The sequence below is a fragment of the Pyxicephalus adspersus genome, chromosome 5 (assembly GCF_032062135.1).
Source record: "Pyxicephalus adspersus chromosome 5, UCB_Pads_2.0, whole genome shotgun sequence".
Lineage (NCBI taxonomy): Eukaryota > Metazoa > Chordata > Amphibia > Anura > Pyxicephalidae > Pyxicephalus > Pyxicephalus adspersus.
The window spans coordinates 36,897,792-36,919,173 of NC_092862.1; the positions used below are offsets into that span (position 1 = coordinate 36,897,792).

At 37.1% G+C, this 21,382-nt stretch overlaps 1 protein-coding gene across 8 annotated transcripts in view; it reads right to left on the reverse strand.

Moving 5' to 3' along the window:
* Positions 1–21,382, reverse strand: part of FAM110B (family with sequence similarity 110 member B) — a 102,629-nt gene that overhangs the window by 63,393 nt on the left and 17,854 nt on the right. For 6 of the 8 annotated variants that reach the window (XM_072411169.1, XM_072411160.1, XM_072411161.1 and 3 more), the window contains one exon: positions 4,215–4,342. The exons of the other annotated variants lie outside the window; for them this stretch is intronic. The gene's annotated coding sequence lies outside the window, so the exon portion shown is untranslated. The remainder of the gene's footprint in view (positions 1–4,214; positions 4,343–21,382) is intronic. 8 annotated transcript variants of the gene reach the window in all.

The window sequence follows — 21,382 nt, forward strand, 5'->3', positions numbered from 1 at the left end:
CTCTTCTCCATGATTGGCTGAGGAAAGGGAAACCCTGATGACGGTTTAAGTGTCATTAGAGTTTCCCTTCTCTGAGCCATTCAGCACTACAGGTGAAAGGGGACAAGTCTCCCCATTCAGGTCTAGTGCTCAACTTGGGAAACTACACTTGGGTGGGTGCCGGTTAACCGAGGTTCCACTGTATACTGTTTATTGTGATATGGACATGCCTGATTTACAGTAGTAGTAGTTTGTTCCAGGGCTATTAAGCAGTAAACTTTGGTTGTTTTTTGCATTTTTTCCCAGTCCTGCACTGACCATTTTTCTGTTTTTCCCCTTCTGTAAGCAGTGTTTTGACTATACTTACACAATCCTAGCTTCGTCTCACACCCATACAACGGTTTAGTGCATGTTGAATGAGTCTTTGAAGTAGGTATAGATATAATCCGCATCAGAAGACAAAGCAATGCACGACACACTTTGTTCCAGTCTCCATTCCTTGTTCCGCATTACATTTGTCAACATGGTAGAAAATCCATGCTCACAATACTAAAAAGAAGTTCTCAATCTTTTGGAAAACTATTCACTCTTCAACTGACACAGGCAATGTTTATAATGGGGCCACAAATGGCCACCACAGGAGAAAAGTACAACATTAGAAAAACAGGTGATTTCTATTAGGAATTTTGAGAACAGGGGTAAAGATTACTTTCCGCACGCACAACTGGTGTAGTAAAATGAAGATAAAAGCAGAACATTTTTTTCTCAAAAAACTACCAGATGTCTTATGTGGATTTGAAAATACTTTACATAAATCACACTGTGATACAGCAAACTAAAATAAGATAATACAAGTGACCATGGACAAAGTGGTAATGCAGTTAATGCATGGAATCTGATGCAGTTAATGCATGGAATCTGATGCAGTTAATGCATGGAATCTGATGCCAAACAGAAGTAAATACAATCATACTCCCTGTGCCAATGTATGCTCTTATCCAATAATCTGGTTATGTATTAAGAATAGAACTGCTGGTGCTTTAACTTTGCAGTGCCAACTTAGAATAGTATCCGATTATTATGTTTGGCACTGATAATGCATTGTGGAGAAACAAAAGAAAAAAATATCAGCTACGTGTTCAGTAAATCCATTGACTGTTCTGTAACAAATGGAGCTTGTAGTTTAGAAGAAAGCAGACATTAAATCTGAACTCCAGGTTCCCTTGTACCAGGGCTACCCCACACTGCAAAGATAAAAGCTTGTTTATATCTAGAGGGATGCAAATAGTACTTTCACGTGCCTAACCCCTTCGTCCCTTGTGCTCAGCATATTCGTCTGCCCTCTCCACGATCCAGGTTTTGGGTGGGCCCTCTGTATCCTTGCATTGTAAGGGATGACGTCCCTGCCTACAACACCAGCCTGAATCAGCAAGAAAAATCTGATACTGAACAGCTACTAAACTAAAAATAAAATATTTTTCTCTGTCTTGTCACAGCGTTAAGACATGATTTTTAAAAGCTGTTTACTATATAAGCAGATAATCAGCTTGACGAATAATCCTGAAAAACAAAAGCAATGGCTGAAAAGCAGTCTGTGTGACACAACCACAAACCTAGACAAAGACAGACATTAACAAATCACCCTCCAGGCTACAGATCTTCAATATTTAGGGGGGAAGTATAGGCAAAGTATAGACATGTAGATTTAAACAGACATTACCAAAGTGGCAATTTTAAAGTAAACTTTTTTTAAAGCTAAAATTGGCAATAGGACAGCTGTTTATTGCAGATAAGGACAGGTGATCTCCCTATTGCAATAACTTTTCCTACCTGCCTGATCACCAGCTGTCAAATTTTGCTGAGCTGCAATGAATATGTGCTTTATGATTTGTCTCAAACCCTTCTAATTTTTGAAATTTTGGCTTGCCCATAATTGAAGAAAAATTATTATTATGGCCTGTAAAACTTAAAGGAATTTATACTGAATCCCGCCATTGCAGATATAACCACATACAGCAAATATAATAAGATACAATATTTTATAATGCTCCTTTGTGGTGTCCAATAACTATTGCTTACCTTGGGGAGAGCACATTTAGAAATTTGCTTGTCTTCAGGCAGGTATGAAGGATTCCCATAGGAATGTGAAGGGTAATTTGTAGCTTTAGGGGGAGATTCTTTTGTAATAAGACCTTCATCCTCCTTATCACCCTCAAATACTAAAACATGAGCTCATGTGAACGGAGTGAAACACCAGCATTTCACTGTCATCACCAGATAAATGAACGGACCCTTTCCTCTCCCAAATACTTCCCTTCTAGTATTAACAGTCTCATATGTCACACAGAGATTTTAGAGTGAATCGACAGGCTGCTAAAACTTTTCAGCTGGAGTCCAAAAACAGGATTTTAACTCCGTGAGAGCTCCTTCATATTCAGAACTTTGCCATTTGTAAGTCCTCAACAGGCAATTAAGCAGGAATTGGACACGCTTATCTCGTCACGTCCATGTTCGAGCCCCCACAGACAGAGGATGAGTAAAAGCAGATAAATAGTTTTTGTGTTAGTATAGAAGGCACAAACTCTCTGCGGTTAACTTGTAAAGGTATTCAGAATAGAAACATATTTGGACTCCTCAGGAAATAGAAAACTCCCATAAAAATAAAACATTTCCAAACCAAATTGCTCAAGTAAATTTGTTTTATTTGCCATATATTTTGCCTCCACATATCTGTAATCCAAGCATAGCAAATTTTATCAGCTGTGCCACTCCATAGAGAACATCTGGTAGTATAATAATTGTAGCATTTATATCTCCTATCATTCAGCCTAAACAAACTGGAAGAATGTTAAACTTCAACAATGGGCCTTTTGTGACCGAAGAGTAAGAGATTATCCAAAAAATCTGGGAAATAATGTGAAATATCTTAGTGTTGTAAACTAAACTCATCTTTTCCCATAAAACACCGTCCATGCTACTTAAAAGTTTATGCTTGCTAACACAAAGAATATACAATTTTAATATACAAACTTTGAGTTGCTTCGCTCAGCTTTATTTCCAACTAAAAGCCAATTGAAAGCACAAATATTTTTATCCATACACAGTGTATGTTCTAGAAATAGAAAATCTTGCCAAAAGGTAAAAGGGCTAGAGCAGTTATTAAGCCTGTGGTATGTGACCCTAGAACACAGATATCTAGCTAGTGGCTCACTAGTATCCTTGTGATGCTCATCTTATGAGTGTTTCAACTTGCTTATCCAGAAAGAATCTGTCATTGCAGAAAATAATTATGCACTGGAAGACTAAAAGGAACTCTGGTGTTACTAACTTTACATTTTTGGAAACTAAGTATCTAGGCAAAATAACATGTAACCCTACCTTAACAAAAGTAGAATTAATGAATTAAAGAATCTGGCTTAGCCCCTCACCCTTCCCTTTTAAACCAGGGCTGCAGAAGTTGGAGACTCTAGAACAGTGGGTGTCCAAATTGTTTGGTGTAAGAGGGCTAAGCTTATCACCAAAGAGCTTAAGAGGTGGCACTGGCAAATAGTTTTCCTATAGTGTTCCCACTGTGTACCTTAACAAATAGGCTGACAAGTATCATGTTTTGTTCTAAAAGCTAAACTAGAAGGGGATGATGGTGGTTGAGATGGCGGCTCAGAGGAAGCAGAGGTAAGACAACAAACATACTTCAAGTAGTGCAGGTATGAAACTTCAATAATTTAGCAAGTCGGATTGTACTTCCATTTCTGCCCGTGCCACAGACCACATGGCAACATTGTCACCACCTCTCTCTACTTACAAAGTGTAGAATAGCTGCTGCTCGTCTCTGTATTGGTGGATACAAGATACAGCAGTACTGCACTCTGTTCACATCATCACATAATATTTATTTTTATTTTTTTTTAAATGGAAGTCACCATATTTTCAGCACTACAGTGAGTGATTTTCGCTGGGCAGGTACAACAAAGAACATTTTTGGGGGTCTGTCATGCTTGCCAAAGTACAGGAAGATTAGAATGCTCTCCCCAGGTGTGCACGTGTCAGCTACCTATATTACACCTAGAAGATTTGTACACCTATAAAATAATTAAACAAAAATTGCAAAAGCCTAGTTTGAATGGGAAATCTGCTTGCTGCGTAGCAGACAAGCTAAAGACAGTTACGCAACTCTTGCAACTTACTCAGAAACAAATTATTAAAAGTAAAAAATGATAAAGGAAGCGCAAGCTTACCTAAAAATAAACAGTTCCAGTCAATGGAGTGTGGCAATAGCTTATAAGCCCTCGTATGTCATAACTTTACAACAGATGGTTACAGATACTACGGCCTCTTCCTATGCTTTTTTTCAGTGTTCAGGCAGCTGAAAAAAAAAAATACAAATAAATATTTATTCTAATATTAAAATGCAGAAAGGAAAAAAAAACGATTAGGAAGAAAATTCACACAGCCAAAAAAAGAGCTCAGGACACAAGTTGAATATGGCATTATCCTCACAGTTTAATACGGTTAGTCATTTCAGATGCTAAGCAAATCCATGCCATGACCTTCAGCAGTCTTAAACACTATGCTAATTGAAACGAAAAATATCATGAGTCACTCTGGTTACCTTCATGATGGATTATGAGGTGGAGACACATTTGTTGATACAGCATCTTTGTTTTCCTATCATAAAGATTTACAGCATAAAAACACGCTTTAGAACCGCATCTTCATCAAGAAAGGATCATGTGCCTTAAAAACGTAAAATCACTTTCTATGGGACTTCTGAGCGAGTCAACAAAACTGTTAATTGTGAATAACAAGACATGGGCATATTGCAGAAAATATTATCATCCTTTTAATTGACCACACACGAATTTTAAAGCTGCAACACATTTCCTAAAAACGTTATTATATGGTGCTGTAGATTGGCCTTTAGAGGGGAATCTCAGTGGCACATAACTTTTTCTCCCGTTGTAACTGCTGTTCAACGAAATGTATCGTTGTTAATGCAATTCCTACATGTGTATGTACTGAGTATATTTTACATAATATTTACATCACATGAGTAGAATACAATATGTTTCCACCAGTACAGAAACTGCAATCCATTTTTAATGGAACAAGTGTTTCAAACTTTTAAGTTTACATATACTTTGTTAGATGCCCAAATAACCTCAAATTATCAAAAGAAGCAATTGCCCTAAAATGTGCAGGGCTGGTAATCACATCCCCTTTACTAGGGTTGTATTTTCTGTTGTTCATGCGCCATTAATTTTGTTCATTTCATCTTGGCTGTGAAAGTGGCTGTGTTCACCCTCTCTGAATCTATAACAGCCTCACCATGCCACTGCTATCACAGCGGGGTCACTCGCCATAAAAATATATTTGATTAAGGTCCTTGCTAAATTCCCTCACTTTAGAAAACCTGTGAACACCAAGTAAATAAAACACACAAATACCTACGCTTACAAAAATTGTATCAAAATAGTTAACTAATCCCACAAAATGTAGCGCAGTATGATCATCTTATGTTGTGGGATTAGGAAATATTCAACACTTCCTGAATACATTACAGCTGCTAAATTACTCGATCTCACATAAAGAAGAAATAAAACAGCAGGGCTAACCAAATCGAGATATCAGCCACTGTGGAAGCTGAACTTCACTTAGTGAAGTGACAATTCCAATTTTATTCTGATCTGCTATGACACAGTTCACAGAAGGAAATTAAATGCATTGTCCTTATTTTCATTCAGCTTCATACAAAATAAATTTAGAATCGGGATGCAAAGTGCCTAAAGGCTTCAGAAGGCTGCTTTTGATGCTGCCAATTTGGGAAGGATCAGAAATGAAGAAGCCATATAAGACTACACTGATGAAATGGTGATCATATGGCTTTAGCATGCAATCCATTTATTACCAGATTGTGATCAATGGTTTTCGCTACACTTTCCTGGTGATTGCCTAGACTTGTTGATGACTAAACCATGTTGTGACAAAAAAAGAAAAAGGTCTTTGTTAATTAACAACCACATACCAGGATAATTATTCTGTTCAACTTTTGTCATTCAAACAGGAAAATGTATGGCGAAGGCTACTGATTTAAAAAAAAACAAAAAAAAAAAAAACAGATCATTAATTAAACTTCTGATGTAGGGAAGTAATGAAATAAATTGTTCAAATGCATGGCAAACAAATACCAACATTCCCCTTTCCATAAACAAAATAATTGGCCACAACTACTAATGTGCGGCGGCATTCTGATGCCCTGAGTTAAGAACATGGATAACCTAAGACTATCCATATGCCAATGATCTTTTCAGAAAAAGGCATACTGGTTCTGGTGGATTCAAAGCTTTAGATACTTAGAACCCAAGTGGAAGCCTTATTTCTGGGAAACAGTACCGACATCTATAAAAATTTCCCACCAACATCATTTAGGAGTCTATGCGTAAAAGTGATTGAGTGACTATTCTTTAAGGTTTGGACCATCATATTTCAGTTCATTGTAGTCAGATCATTGATCACCTAATATAGGCAACTCCACTTTTCCCATTTATGTTCACACTGAAGAAAGGTTGGCAGTGATCATTAAACCAGAAAAAGATCTCGAATGGTCAAAAGAAACTAGGCTTTGCAGAGAAGAAAGAGGAAATAAGGCCGATTTACAAAAAGATTTAGGAATGTTTACACCACAAAATGTGTGACGATTCACTTCAATTATCAAACCGTGACAAAAGAAAATCCCTGTTCACTTAAACCCGTGACTGGATAATTCAAGTGTATCAACACAATTTGTTGTGAACATTCTCAAATCCTTTAGTAAACTAGCCTTCCTATCTTTCTAGCTACACAATATGAAAGAGAGCACTGCAAATACTTGTAACCAATTATTACATCATCACTCCTCCTACCCAAATAAATCAAATTAGAAGACATTGTGCACCAAATGTGCAGAAACATATAGGGCATAATGGGGCGTTTAAACAAGTAAATTCTACAAACCACATGTTTAAGTCTGAGAAACATCAGCAATCCCAGCTTCCCTTACATAAAAACAGATGTGCACATACATTGTGTTTCCCATGGTCACAGCTTATTCCCCCTGTGTTTCACAGGCAACACTTAGGGTAAAGACTAAAATTCAATATCCCCAGTGGGAAAATGCTCTTCTTTTTAAGCCACAAGAGCAGTCAGTGCCAAACATTGAAACTGCTCCAATATAACCCCACAGCGACAAAAATCAGTTTCTAGACAATCTGTATATAATCTGATTGTTAACCAAAGCAAGTGAAAACAAATGTTTCAAAATGACAAAATGTAGAAATTCGAAATCCCATAAAATTGTGTAAGTGGTGAAATTGGCTGATGGTCCAGAGAGTCTAGCACCAAGTGAGTGCTCACACGAGTCACCCTGTACTGGTCAGATTTCTGATGCTGAAAACAGTCTTGTGACTGAGAACAGTGACAAAAGAATAAATGAGTGCCATACACACAGTGCAGTTCTGTTCTATAGAGAGGGGAGGGAGGAGAACAAGCATGCAACACCCGGCAGTGCTCTCCCTTATAGAAAGAGTACAGCAGTTTGCCCACTTGGCCGTTCATCAGTCCACCAGGGCTGATCAAAATAATTACATGTATATCTATAGGATCAGACGGATCTGCTTGTGCAATATAGCACTAAAGTTCCTATCCCCGCTAAACAAGACTTGCTGATAATTGCTGAGTAAGGTAAATGTGGAAATTCTGTTGGGATCACCTTGTTGCTGGAGAAAAATGAAAGTAAAGGATGATTTGGCTTATCAGCCCCTAAGAGTTGTGCATGAAAGAACTGGAAGGTGGGCTGCATCAGTCTGATGCACTTTATCACTCATGAGTCCTTTGCAGCCCTGATATATTCCTGTTCTAAAAATGATTTTGGAATACAAGCAAACGTCTTTTCCTTCCCAGCGGGCAATGCACTCAATATAGGATTTTATTAGGCTATTTAGCCGGTGTTAGTACTGCATTGATAACTGGGAAGTGTAATGGGACACTGGAAAGGTATACTGAAAGTAAGGCTAGTAGTTGGGAATTGTCACTAAAGAAAAAGGTTACAGACAGCTAAACGAAAAAGAACTGGTAATACTTAACTTTTCCTTGCTGAACAAACCTGCCTAAATATCCTGCTGACACCACAAATGCACCTGTTTTTCCAAAAGACAACTTTCATAAAGCTACGTACACACTTCCAATAATTATCGTTGGTAAACGAACGATCCTGCACGATATCGGCGAACGATCGTATAGCACCGATCCTGTACATGCAGATAACGACACGATTGTTCGCAGATATTGTACACACAATAGATGCGATCGTTTGAGCGATACAGGAAGTGACGTGCACGACAGGAAGTGAACGAACGTTCGTTCATCACGCATGCTCAGACCATGGACGATCAATGAACGACCGTACACACGATAGATGGTAAACGATCGTCGTCCAATCCGATCCGCCAGTCCGGTCGTTCATTTCCAGCGACTATTCTCGTTCGTCGGCGTCGTTGGTTACTTTTTTTACGAATGATTTTTGACCAATCGATCGTTCGTCGTTCATTTCCAACGATAAAAATTGGAAGTGTGTACGCAGCTTTAGTCTTTATAGGCTGTAAAAAAAACTGTAATGCAGCATGATCCACCCTGGATATGACTGGGGTGGACAGTTTAGGACAAAACAGGTCAAAAGATAAAAGGGCACATTAGTCTTATATGTAGTTTGTCAAAGGGGAATCACAAAGGCTGCCATTGATGGGCATTTTTTCTGAAAATGCTAGCTACATGATTTGTCCTAATAATGCATTGGCTTGATTGGTTTCAGTCGCCAACAAGGAATAATACAGAGATAAAGATTAATGACTTTCATTTATAACATGTATGCACGGGTTCGTGATTTCAGTATTTATACCAGACACCGCAATTGTGGTCCTAACACTTTCTGACAACTGCACTTGTCAACAAATTCTGAATGGTCTCAGAAGATTCTTAAATGGATGTATTTGGCAAACCCAAAGCTTGATCAAGGCACAGTCATGTCATATCAGCACTTAATCAACACTCCCTAAACCCGGAGCACCTACATAATAGAAATCTGTTGCAGTCCATTCACCTAAACCTATAAAGTAGGCAACAAACCTAAAAAGTTATGGAGTGCTGAGTTTGGCTTCAGGACAACAAGAAACCACCCACTTAAAGCGTACCTAAACTCAGAAATTTCACTTTACCTAAAAGGGTAGGCAACCCTTTTATGTAAGATAAAAATTCTGTTTATTTAGGTTTTTTTTAAGTGCAACACCCTCTTAAAAATTTTTTTTTTTTTGTTTTAGGCACTTTTGAGTTTAGTTCCTCTAAGTCTAAAAGCAGTTTCAGCACTGACTGTTTTTTATAGCAAAGATTGCAAGTTACTAGGGTACATGACAGCTGCCCATAGTACGGCAGTTTGTGAACCATTCATCAAAATTCATAAAATGTATGCCAATGTAAGGTGAGCTTAAATTACACTCCTACTCTTAGCTTTCCGAAAGAATCCAAAGTCTGGAGAATTCTACAGTTCCAAATTATAACCTTTAAAAGAACGCATCATGGGAAACTGTCATTTACAAGACAATGAGGTCATCAAGTTGGGAAATAGTTACATTCCAACTGTTCTGAAGAAACCAACATATCCATTTATTGGTAACCCTCATTCAGACCATGATTTAGCAGAAGCAATGGTATTTTAGTTTTACAGCATCAGTGAGAAAAATCAGATTTACTATACAAGTCTGAGCTTTTACTATATAACTTTTGTGCTCTTTTGAAATAAAGGTTACTTTCCTATTTTGGCTATTTATTGTCTTGTCTCTGCAGAATTTCTTCCATTTGCTTTCATCCGTTCCTGCAGTTTGTAATGCACCATTTTAAGGCGAGGAGTCAGTCATCAACTGCCGCAAGCTGTAACCTGAGTGACTGATTAATGTTACTATAGGTCAGCCTATTGGTGCTGCTGGAACTAGGAAGGCTGTTTTTGCTAGGTATGTTATCTTGAGTGATGTGAGCAACTGAAAATGGTCTGCATTAGATTTGAAAAAAAGTCTCAAAATCATTCTTTATATGTAACCAATAATGGCCAAAAGAAGAAAAGGCAATCATTTAAGCAAGTTTCCTTAAATGCGGAACTATAGTTCCTCTTTGAAAATTTGTGATCAGACAGGAACTTTATTATAGCAGGGAGAGGCAATGTCCCTTTTGCAATTAGGAAAACATCCTTACTTGGATGTTTCTAAACTTACTTGGATGAATGCAAAGAACCCAGTTCAGCCAATAAAGATAGTCTCGAAGAGGAACAGAAGAACATGGCGGCACCCATGACGGTAGCAAGACAGGCGAGTGTATTTATAAAAATTTTGACCAGGCAGGCAAGGTTATTCTATTGCAAAATGGATATCACCTGTCCCTTGTGCAATAAAGGACTTGCCTGGTCGCAATTTTTTTTTTTTTATTATGTTAGGATTTAGTTCAGCTTTACAGATAGAAAATTCACAGAACAACTGAAGCTTCTGAAACTAATTTAACAATAAATAGCTGAAACAGATTGACATACTTAGTTTACAACTGCAGTAAAACCTTAGAATGCTGAACAGGAAGTTTAATAGAGGAAACTAAGGACACGCACTAACCTACAGGTCAATGGGCCACCAGTTAACACATAGTAAGCTCTAAGTTAGGTCTTGGAACGAAATGAAGGACATGAATTGCAACTGGCCTATCCATTATTATAAACACTGAAAGTCTCATGTAGACTCATTTGGAAAACTGCTAACACGGTTTTAAGTTACTTTCCTGTGACTTGGACATCTGGCTTTAATTTAATCCATTATGTAAACTTTCTGGAAACCTAAGCTTCGTCAATAAATGCAATGTTATGGTCAGCAGGAAAACAAATAAATAGATCAAACAATTAAAATAAAATCGCATCAGATAGATATATTTAAAGAAACAGCAATGTTTTAATGTGTTTATAATGAATTTGTATAAAGCAAGAAAGTAGAAGGCTTTGCTGTGGGAAAAAATACCAAACTGCAGCACTGTTCACAAACTAAACCGAAGGAGGTACTTTACTCTCTTCTAGACAAATATGGTCTGTAAATGATTTTTTTTTTTATATTGTTGCAGACGTAATACATGAGAAATGGGTTTTTACAATCACCAATAAAACCATACAAAATGCCCCTAGAAGTTCTATGAAACGGAAGGCAGCATTATTATATAGCCTAAAAAGCACCAATTTTCTTGAAGTGATATAGAAACCTTTACAAGAAACTGAAAGCTACTCAATCTTGTACATAGTCATTGCCACATATGTGTCGAATTACAGATTCCCTATTTTACAGTACTTTACACACACATTTCCCATTATATTTCAAGGCCAGAATTTCAGCCACTGCAGCTGGTAGCCAGGTGTGCCAAACACTCACTGTACATAGACTTTTGCCAATAGGGAAATCCACTTCAGACTTCATTAAATGTGTGCACATGATAAGGGATACCAGACAATTCTGATATGCCACGGGTCGGCTTATAACCTAGGATAACCTCAGTTATAATAATCTTACATAATATGAAGATCTGTATGGAATATAGCTCAACCACCACTAATTACACAGAGTAAGTCAATGAAATCTTCTGGGCATTTCAGCTGATTAAGCAGCTTATGGATTGAAGAAGATGCACAACAGTGAGATAGTAGAGAACCAATTACAGCCACATAGTACGTAAGTGTCCTCTATACCAGCCAGACTGTGACAATATGGACTCCTTCCATGTAGCTGTACTAATTGGCACTTTCACATAGTGATTATATTACATTTTCTTTCTTTTTATAACACAGTACTTTTGTAGCCACTTAGACCAAAAACTTCACCAAGCAGACTGACTTCTCTACTGATGACCACCAACAGATGCTTGTGGCCTTGTAAAGGCCAGGATAACGGCTGTACACAATGTACGGTAAAATCAAAAAAACCTTAAAATAATTATAGGTGGGTTCCCTGAAAACCTTAAAGTTATTATATTTGCACGGTATATTAGCAGAGTAACCTATGGGAAGAGATCATTGTGCAGAGTATATAATGTACAGCACAACATGTAGTTTAGAATGGTGTGGAATATAGAACCTACAGCACAGTGCTTAGAGTATGATGGCAGTAATGAACACACAGTGCTCAGTATAAAATGTACTGAACAGTTCATACAATAGAGTTGTATTGTAACATATTCCAAGCAACAATACCAGTGTGCACAGTACATATTGTACAGCACAATGCACAGAGTTAAATGGTGCAAAGTGAGTGACCTACAGCATGCAGAAGTGTAAAGAAAAGAAAGTACAGCACAACCAAATCTGACTTTAATTTTTATATAAAATAATCCCAGTGGAGATTACATTTTTAAATCTACTGATCAAGTTGACACATCATTCCTCATTACAAGGTCAGTCTAAAATGTCCAAGTGTGATAAAGGTCTACTTAAAGAAAATTACAGGTGGTAGGTGACAGCATTATATAAAATAAGATATATAAGATATATAAGATATAAAAATATCATTTTTTTCACTGTCAATCAACTTATTTTCTCCCCTCTCCTCAAGGCAATAAATCCATAATGCTTGTTTGCAGTAAATTTGTGTTAATTAAATACAGAACATTATTGGTACATCTTTGCCAACACATTATTAGCTGAACAGATACCCACGTGAGTTAGACTTAATCTTAGATTACAAAAAATTTACCCAGTCAAAACAAAGTGCACACTGCCTGCCTGTCTTACAGCTATTGGAATCATCCCAATTCTTTTTTTTATTATTTTCTTTTGGACCTCAGTGAAAAACTCTTTAGTCTTGTATTTCCACCCTTTGAGGCATTCTCCCCTTTCTCACCAGAACAGCAGATGAGGGTAAATATTCAATGCGGACACTTGTTAATAGTGACAACTGTCAAATATAGGATTTTCATCTACTTTGGAGATATTTCTACTAACTTCCTGTAGAAAAGGAAGTCGAGGAGAATCTGTCATAAAGGCAGCAATAAAAACTTGCTACAGTTTATAAATCTTCCTTACTTTATATCCAAAACTAAAAAAATGTCACTGTACAGAATAATAAAAATGTAATGGGGTAGTACAACTAATGAGGCATGTCACTGTACAGAATTAATAATAAAAATGTAATGGGGTAGTAAAACTACCACTTTGAATTTGTAGTTGATCCCAGGTATTTAGAAAGGAAAAAAAATTCTCTGCCACCCTTAGCTCAACTTAATAGGAGAAATCTACAAACGGGTTTACATCAGTGACATCGGCTTACTCACATGTCTGAATGAGCAAGCATCACAAGGATGTTTTTTTTTTGTAAGCCAGGGATGTAAAAAAAAAAAAAAAACAGTGGCAAAAAGTTCAGGGAACAAAGATTCACTGTTCTAGATTATCAACAATTGTGAACTGTGTGACAAACTAAGCCTATAATAGAAAATTATTGAAGATAGCAGTTGGACATTTGCCAATATTTCTAATTTGCATAATAAGACAAAATCTCGAAAATATTGCTAAAAATTTTATAGCTTTAGATATTTGAATGGTTCATAGCTGCAGTTGCCTTTATGGCCTTTTGCATAATAAAACTGGATGCAATGGTCAGTAGCTATATGGATATAGGGGCAATATATATTTCTCCTCTAATAAACCTATTCCAAAGTCCCCTCACCTCCCGAGATACTGATTGGTCAGCAGGGCCTCGAAAAGCACCAACAAGGAGACTAGAAGCTAAAATGAAAATGTTGCATATACCTCTAGCTGGCTTTCCCAGCCTTTTTTCAACTGTAATCCAGGGGAACACTTTAAATAAATATTCATTTAGGGTCAAAGGATAATTGCCCTCATTACGGTGATCAGAAAAGAATGCCCTTTTCGTTGTTAGTCACAAAGCAATCTTTCTAGGCAGCTAAAATGATCACTGGTGTCATCCTGCTGCCTCTACCAATTGGCCTTGATCCCAGAATGATCAGACACCATCAGCCAAAGCTCCAGAAACATCTAGAAGGGAAGGAAAAGGCTATGTACACGATAGATAATAAATCATCAGAGAATATACAGCAGTCACCTGACGCCGTTCATGGAAACCTTACAGCAGATATATGAACGATGACCAGGGACGACTATTACAATAAAAGGGAGGGACGTTTGCTCACTTGTCCACCACCCTTCCCTCTCACTTTATGCTAAGTTACCAAAGCTAGTGGTGTGCACTAATGCTTACAACAATACCTTACATTTTATAAGGTGTTCAATTTTAACCAAAAAGTGAAACTATGGGCAGTCTATATGCAGTAACCCAAAATGTTCTGCCCCCTCTCCCAGCCTTTTTTGTTTTGGTTCTTGGCAAAACTATTGTCAATGAAAACGTGGTTCCAGGAGGACCCCAGATTAGTCTCAATCTAATATCAAAAGTCTATAGGCTCTATTTTTCAAAAAGGGAATCAGACATTCCCTAAAAACATTCCCCCTTGGGAATCTTCCTGGTTCATGTGTTTCAATGACAGTAATGGATTCCCACATGGGATGGTTTGGGAGAATGTCAGATTCCCTGCTTTACAAATAAAGCCCTATGTGTACAACCACTTTATCCTTCCTTTAAATAAAATACAGGGAAAAGGTAACAGCTGCAAAGCTGGAGGAAATGTGTTGCCACTCAAGGGTATCAAAAAACAAGCATTCACTGTGACCCAAAACACATTTAATATTCCATGTCTTGAACGGTTTTTAATACAAAATAAAAGGGACTAGTTTCTTCAGGTCTCCATGTATTTTTATACTTAAAACCACTTAAATCCTGGAAATCTGCCAGTTCTTCTGACTTATAACTTCAAAGTTACACATCCTAGAATAATTTTATTACAGTCTCCTGGAAGAGATTTGTTATGGAATAATTGGTGACTTCAGTACATCCTATAACTCTCAAAACACACATATGTTTTTATTAAAGATGCCAGTTGTGCTCATGTGTTCCAATAAATACTGCCACAACACCCTGTTTTATTAAAAACTACACTACAGTATACATAGTTCCTATTTATGGATCTATTTTACCAACCAAAACATATCGTAATTCTGTATAGTCAGTTTTGTATTCCAAAAAAAAAAAAATATAGAAGCCACTCTAAAAACAGAAAAAAGGGAAAAGGTGCACATGAGCAAAACTTTACATAATGAGTCACCAACACACTTTTAATGAAGCCATAAAAAACAAAAATAAGTTAAAAACAAAGGTTGAAATATACAAATCTACATATGTCTAGGATAAGTATTGTCCTCAATTCAGCAAAATAGACAGAAGTGAACATTTATTCGATTTGAAACTTTTGCATGTAGTTCTAGCCTAAGCTTCTGCTTTATTAGGGGTGGCAACATTGCCTTGCTGGGTCCAAAGGAGCCCTGCTGTAGCCACCTACTTGTGAATGCTCATGGCACAGAACTACAGCCTGATGTGGGGACTACGTCTGAATCTATATACACAGGCAGCGCAGAGTGCTATAACCTTCTGCCACTTCTCTCTATGGATGGCACTTTGAATTATAGGAGCATGTAGTCCCTAGAGGGGTGACCATGTCATATTTATGTTTTGATTAAGCACCAAAAAAAGGAGCTTGAGTAACTGACTAGAAAAGCAGAAAATGGGTAAAACTGATTTGCTATAAGAAATGTGTTGCTTTTTATTTTATTATTGTCAATGATGTAGGGGAGTTTTGTTTTTTTTCTTTTTGTTTAGTTTTCTCTTTGCAGATTTCCCCCCCATCTCCTGTCTGGTAAATTGCGGTGCCCAAAGCAGGAAGGGAGAATTCTTACATAGCAGCTTAACCTGACTGATGTAATCTTTCATGGTTCTAGTCAGATAAGTCTATTTCAGCGCGTTTGCTCTTCCCTTCTATGCTTTTGGGTATGGCCTTGGCATCCTTACAGTGCAGTACTGCTGGTTCTGAACTGTACACGAGGATGTCAGAGCCTGCAACCAACAAATAAAGTGGCCCTGGAGAGCCAGTTGCACAGAGGAAGCCTGTAGGACCAAGGAATATTGTAACACTGATAACAAACTCTAAGCTAAAATAAGCATTTTTGTTCTCGAGCATTAATTTTTAATCTGTACACTTACATACAGACAATATAAAAGCAAAATAGCAGCACCCCACAATCTGTAAGATCCTTTAGTTCACCAGCACACTGCCACTCACAACACTAATAGAATTTACTTGTAATTAAATACTGAAGGAAAACTTGCAGAAGTGCCTGCAATTTACTTCCTTGAGATCAAAGTGCATAATGTAATGAAGCTCCACATGTCAAATGTTACCTTAAAAGCTATAATTACAGCTTCTGGCGAAAGGGAATACTGCAGTAGAGGTTCCACGCTCAGCTTGTCTGGTAAGTTACACTGATGATCTCCTATAGATAGGCCATGGTGTGCTAATTACCATCATATGTAACCTCAGATGTTTTCAATACAATCGAAACAGATCCCAACCTTTATCCTCAGCGATGATGGGAACCATTGGAAATGTTGGGGAATATTTTTACTATGTTTATGATCAATAAATCATTTTGTAGTTAAGCATGCACCACCTCTCAATTATAGATCAAAATAACAACAGGGATGGATAGATCTTGCTGAACATATACTGCTAGTGCAATCTTATTTGAAGTGTAAAATATGTACAGACTTTATTACCATTACACAAAACAAATTGTAGAATGCCACATCAGTCAGTTAGGTATCCATCAATGAATAACTTTACAGCTTCCAGCAGGCTGATATATGCAATGTTATACCGATTACTGTCCCTGCACGGGAGTTAATAAGCAACTAAAAGCTGTGCTACACATGTAAAGCGAGAAAGAAAAGTTGTACAGCTGGTACCAGTGTCTGTGTGTCTTGCATGAGAGGTGTGTTGTCAGTGTGCACCAACTGAAACGGTCAGGAAGAATTTCACAATATGTCCTCATGTTGCATCTCCTATACACCTGATGAAGTGGTATCTGTTTTGTGAATATAACTACAAAAGACATTAAGTTTCCTGGGTGTTGTATAGGAAAATACAACTGTTAATGATGAAGAATTACCCACTGTGTCTATTTTGCTGACATGGATTATTTAAAGGCTGACTCTGCGTTACTATTAGATGCCAACATGGTTTCTTTTTAATTTTTAATTATGTAATTGCAAAGAAAATAAAGAGAATCTCACTCCACACCTCCTATTCTGACAAGATTACATTTTTGAGCAATACTAAAATCTGCCATTCTTCTGCAGTGAGGATTAGACATTGGTGGAGGGTGGAAACAATCACCAGGACACAGCAAAGGTGGCAGTGGCTTTAGCAGCCCATTACTGAAAGGCAATTCTAAGTTTGCAAGTATAAAAGGTTAGGTCCAATTAGCTATTGCTGACTTTATAAGGTGGGGATCTCTTAAAGAGTTTTTATGGGTGGCATACTTTCTGGAGTCCCTTTTTCAGAAAGAGTAAATCCCATAGGTAGACTTACATTGTAGATGTTAAGTAGTCCCAGCAGTGGCGGCAGTGGCTCACAGAATGCGATAGGGGAGTAATCCATGGGTTAGCTCTGCTTGAGCACTAAACAATACATTTCTAGCATAATACAGGTGTAAAATACCATTAAAATCAAATGTTGATTGAAGCTAAAATTTCAGGATGCCCATACCTCTATGAGTAATTGTGGGTAAAAATAAAGTTTTGCCCAGTGACAGGCTTTAAAATAGGCAAGATTTCTCTTTGTTTTATAACAACATTTTTAAGAAATTATGTTTTGGGATTTGTTTTTGCTATGAAAAAATAACAGGCGCTCATCTGCTCTGGCACTGATCCATCATCCCATGGCACAGCATGCTAGCTATGTGATGCATTCCTATCATTTGTTTTACATCTGTAGGAAAGGAGAAATCTGTGTTTGTCTAATCGCAGCTTTAGCATTGGCCCAATATAAATAAGATATATTTTTAAAACAACTCAATCAATTACGGCCCTTTACCAACACAAAATTTTGTTCATCACCTCAATAAAAATCCACATTAAAGTTCCGTTAAACACTGAAACTCTTTTAAGGTAACATATGATAAAAAATACAGTAGGTAAATTAAAATTTGCAGTAAATACCTTAGCAAAACCCAAACCTATCCCAGTGTGTAGATATATGTATTTTGGTGCAATTTCTTGATAACAGAGAAAAAGCAAGATCTGTGCTGCCTCATCCTATAGTGAAGTACCTGTCAGCAATTCAAGCACTAATATGAATGAGAGGAAAGCATCCAAGTAAAAAAAAAAATCGTAATAAAAATAAAATATTAATATATGTGCAATTACCCTTTTAGCGTTCAACATTTAAAAACTTTCCCTTGTGTAGACATCTGTAATCCCAGAGACTGCTTCTGCCACCATTCTAAATATGAATAAACAGTCTCAGTAGGATCATAGAAGTCACTTGAAAGAGATCTATTTATAAAGCAGTGAAACTCACATTCACTGAAATATTACTTTGTGGAAAATCTTCCAGGTCCTTGTGTTTCAATGGCATTAACTGATCCTCCATCAGGGAATGTTCCAGGTAATGTTAGATCTACTGTTTTATAAAGAGAACCCCAAGTATTTCCATTCATTCCTCCTGGGCAGCTACATTAAAAGTTATGTAGCAGAGTAACAGGGAGGGGTGGAGTGGCTGGGCCAGCACAGAGAGTATTTGGATACTCCTATAAAAGAAGAGGGTTTTATGTACAAAAAGGGAGGGAGCTGTTCTAGTTACATTTTTTACAAGTTTTAAAGAACATTAAAAATGAATAAAAAATGCTTTTGGAAAAGAAAATTTTTGCAAGTAATCTTTTAAAATACTCTGCAGTAAAAACATACTTTAGGATACAAATGATAGGTGATACCTTTAACATCAATTTCCCACTTTTTTTTTTATAATACTATAAAAATGGATGTCACATCATCAGCAATTGGTTGAGCGGAGGCTATAGTTATATTTTGCATCAACTCTAGTACAGAATACTGTACTTTTGAATATCTGTATATGTCATGTAAAAGAAGGTCCTGTATTTGTGTCAGTGGTTTTAATTGCACAGACAACATTGATTTTGTTTTCTTTAATAAAAGGTATAAATACGTTTCTTTTGTTTTTGTTTTTTTGTAATCCAAGTCATAGGAGAATATTTTTCTTAGTTTCTTAGTCTGTTCTGGGAGAAATTCCTCATCTTAGGCAGTCTGTGTCTACTGGAAAGTTTCTTACCACTTCTTGCTTTCATGACTTTATAATATAGGATTTAACCTTACATTCTGCCACAGTGATATGTTTACCAGTTAAGAGAGGGGGGATCCCCCAACAGGAACAAAGACTACAAAAAAAAAAATTTGCCTTTACATACACTTTAGAAAAAGTAATATCTTCAAGATTGTTACCTAAACACAAATATGGATTTTGCAGAAGATACACTGCACCAATGAGTAATAGTGTAGGCGTCCTGTACCAGTCATGAATGACAACTTGGATTAAGCATGCCATTGTTTAAAAAGTGAAATTCCTTGTAACAGCATTGTGCCATCCGCCTCTGCTCAGTACAAACAGCCTTTCACCTGCCACCTGTCTTACAAACCCGCAGAAATCCAACACGCTTCAAAGATCAACCATTATACAAAGATGTCAGCAGAGGATTCCAAATTCCCAGGGGCACAAATATGAAGTGTTAGGTCTCATGCAAAACACTTTCAACGTACTGCACATGGAACATGCAAAATAGAAGGCAGAAAATGTGGTACGACACCTGAACCGTTGTAGCTCTCCTGTACTGCAGCACAGTTATAGCTATTGGCGGACAAATTTGAGCAGCTCTCTTTGGCATATTACAAAAGGTAAGAAGGCATTTCATACATGTGCCAAGTGTATAAAAGCAGAACTATACTTCCACACTGAAAAACTGCAAGGCGGCAGGAATGTCCCTTCTGCAATGAACATGCTTACTTGCCTGTTGCAATCGTTCCCCCCCCCCCCCCCCAGAACACTAAGCTGTGTAGCTTGGTAAAGAATAATGTAATATGCTAGATTTTGCTATTACTAGGGCTGCCGGGACCAAATGAACTCCTGAATCCCACATTAAGTCCAACCAGGCCAATCATGATAGCTGAAGATCCGACACCCAGTAGGGGACCAGATGAAGAAAGCAGCACCAGAGCAGGGACAGGTAAGTGCAATTAAAGAACTGCGAGGAGGCAGATGCGGTTTTTTTTTTTTTTTTTTATTGCAGAAGGGACATCGCCTGGACAAACAGATTTTACACTTACCCACTTTGACCACCTCCAACACAACTCCTAAAACTTAACAGATTGTTGACTTGGTGCTTTTTTTATATCCCACCCCTTGATAGGTGCCATTGTATGAAGATTATCAGCGGTATTTACTCCACTGGTTAGTGGTTTTAAGGTTTAGATCAATGGGTGTAGGGATACTTAGCATGCATAAAATATATTGGATGCCAAGTCCTCTAAATGTTGTGTGGTCTGATACACCAAAGACCCAAACAGTCATCTTTTATTATTTACTTTTACCGCCTTCTAAAAGAAGAGCTATAGGTCAGCAATTCATGCTAGCTTCTTACAGATATATTTAGTCCTGCTGGAAAAATCCTGATGGAAACCACACAATCTACAAACAGAGGACCAGGGATGGGAAAATCTCCATTTTGTGTTCAACACATCTCTAATTATGGGCATACATGGACATTTTTTTCCCATAATACTGTAATGCACTCTGACAATTTTATAATGGTCATGACAATTTTTTCTCATGAAAAGTTCTAGAACAGAAAGCAAAAATGAAGGGCAATAGTTTGTAACATCAGAAAATAAGAAAATAGAAACTCCAGCAAAACAGCTTAAAACAAAACAAATATACAAAACATTTTGCAAAAGAAAATAAAGTACTGCACATGAAACTAAAAATAATAAAAGTTTTTTAACGCTTCTTTACTATATGGGAGAAGAAGCGCAATAGCATTCACCATTCATATTGTATATAGACAATCAACTTAAAAAAGAAACTGCAATTTCTACATTAGTGAAAGTGAAGCTAATCATTCAAAAAAGTATCCTGCATTGACATGTCAAAATCTGTACTCACTGAACATTACATATGAAAGGGATACAGAGCAAAACACATTATCCCAAAAGCAGCCAACCAAAAGTAATATTTTTTTGTTAACTTATTGAACAGAAAGCTGAAATTTGATTGGATCTTAGGGATTTTTGTGAACCATTTATTTTCACAGTATTATTCATACAAGTTGCAGACT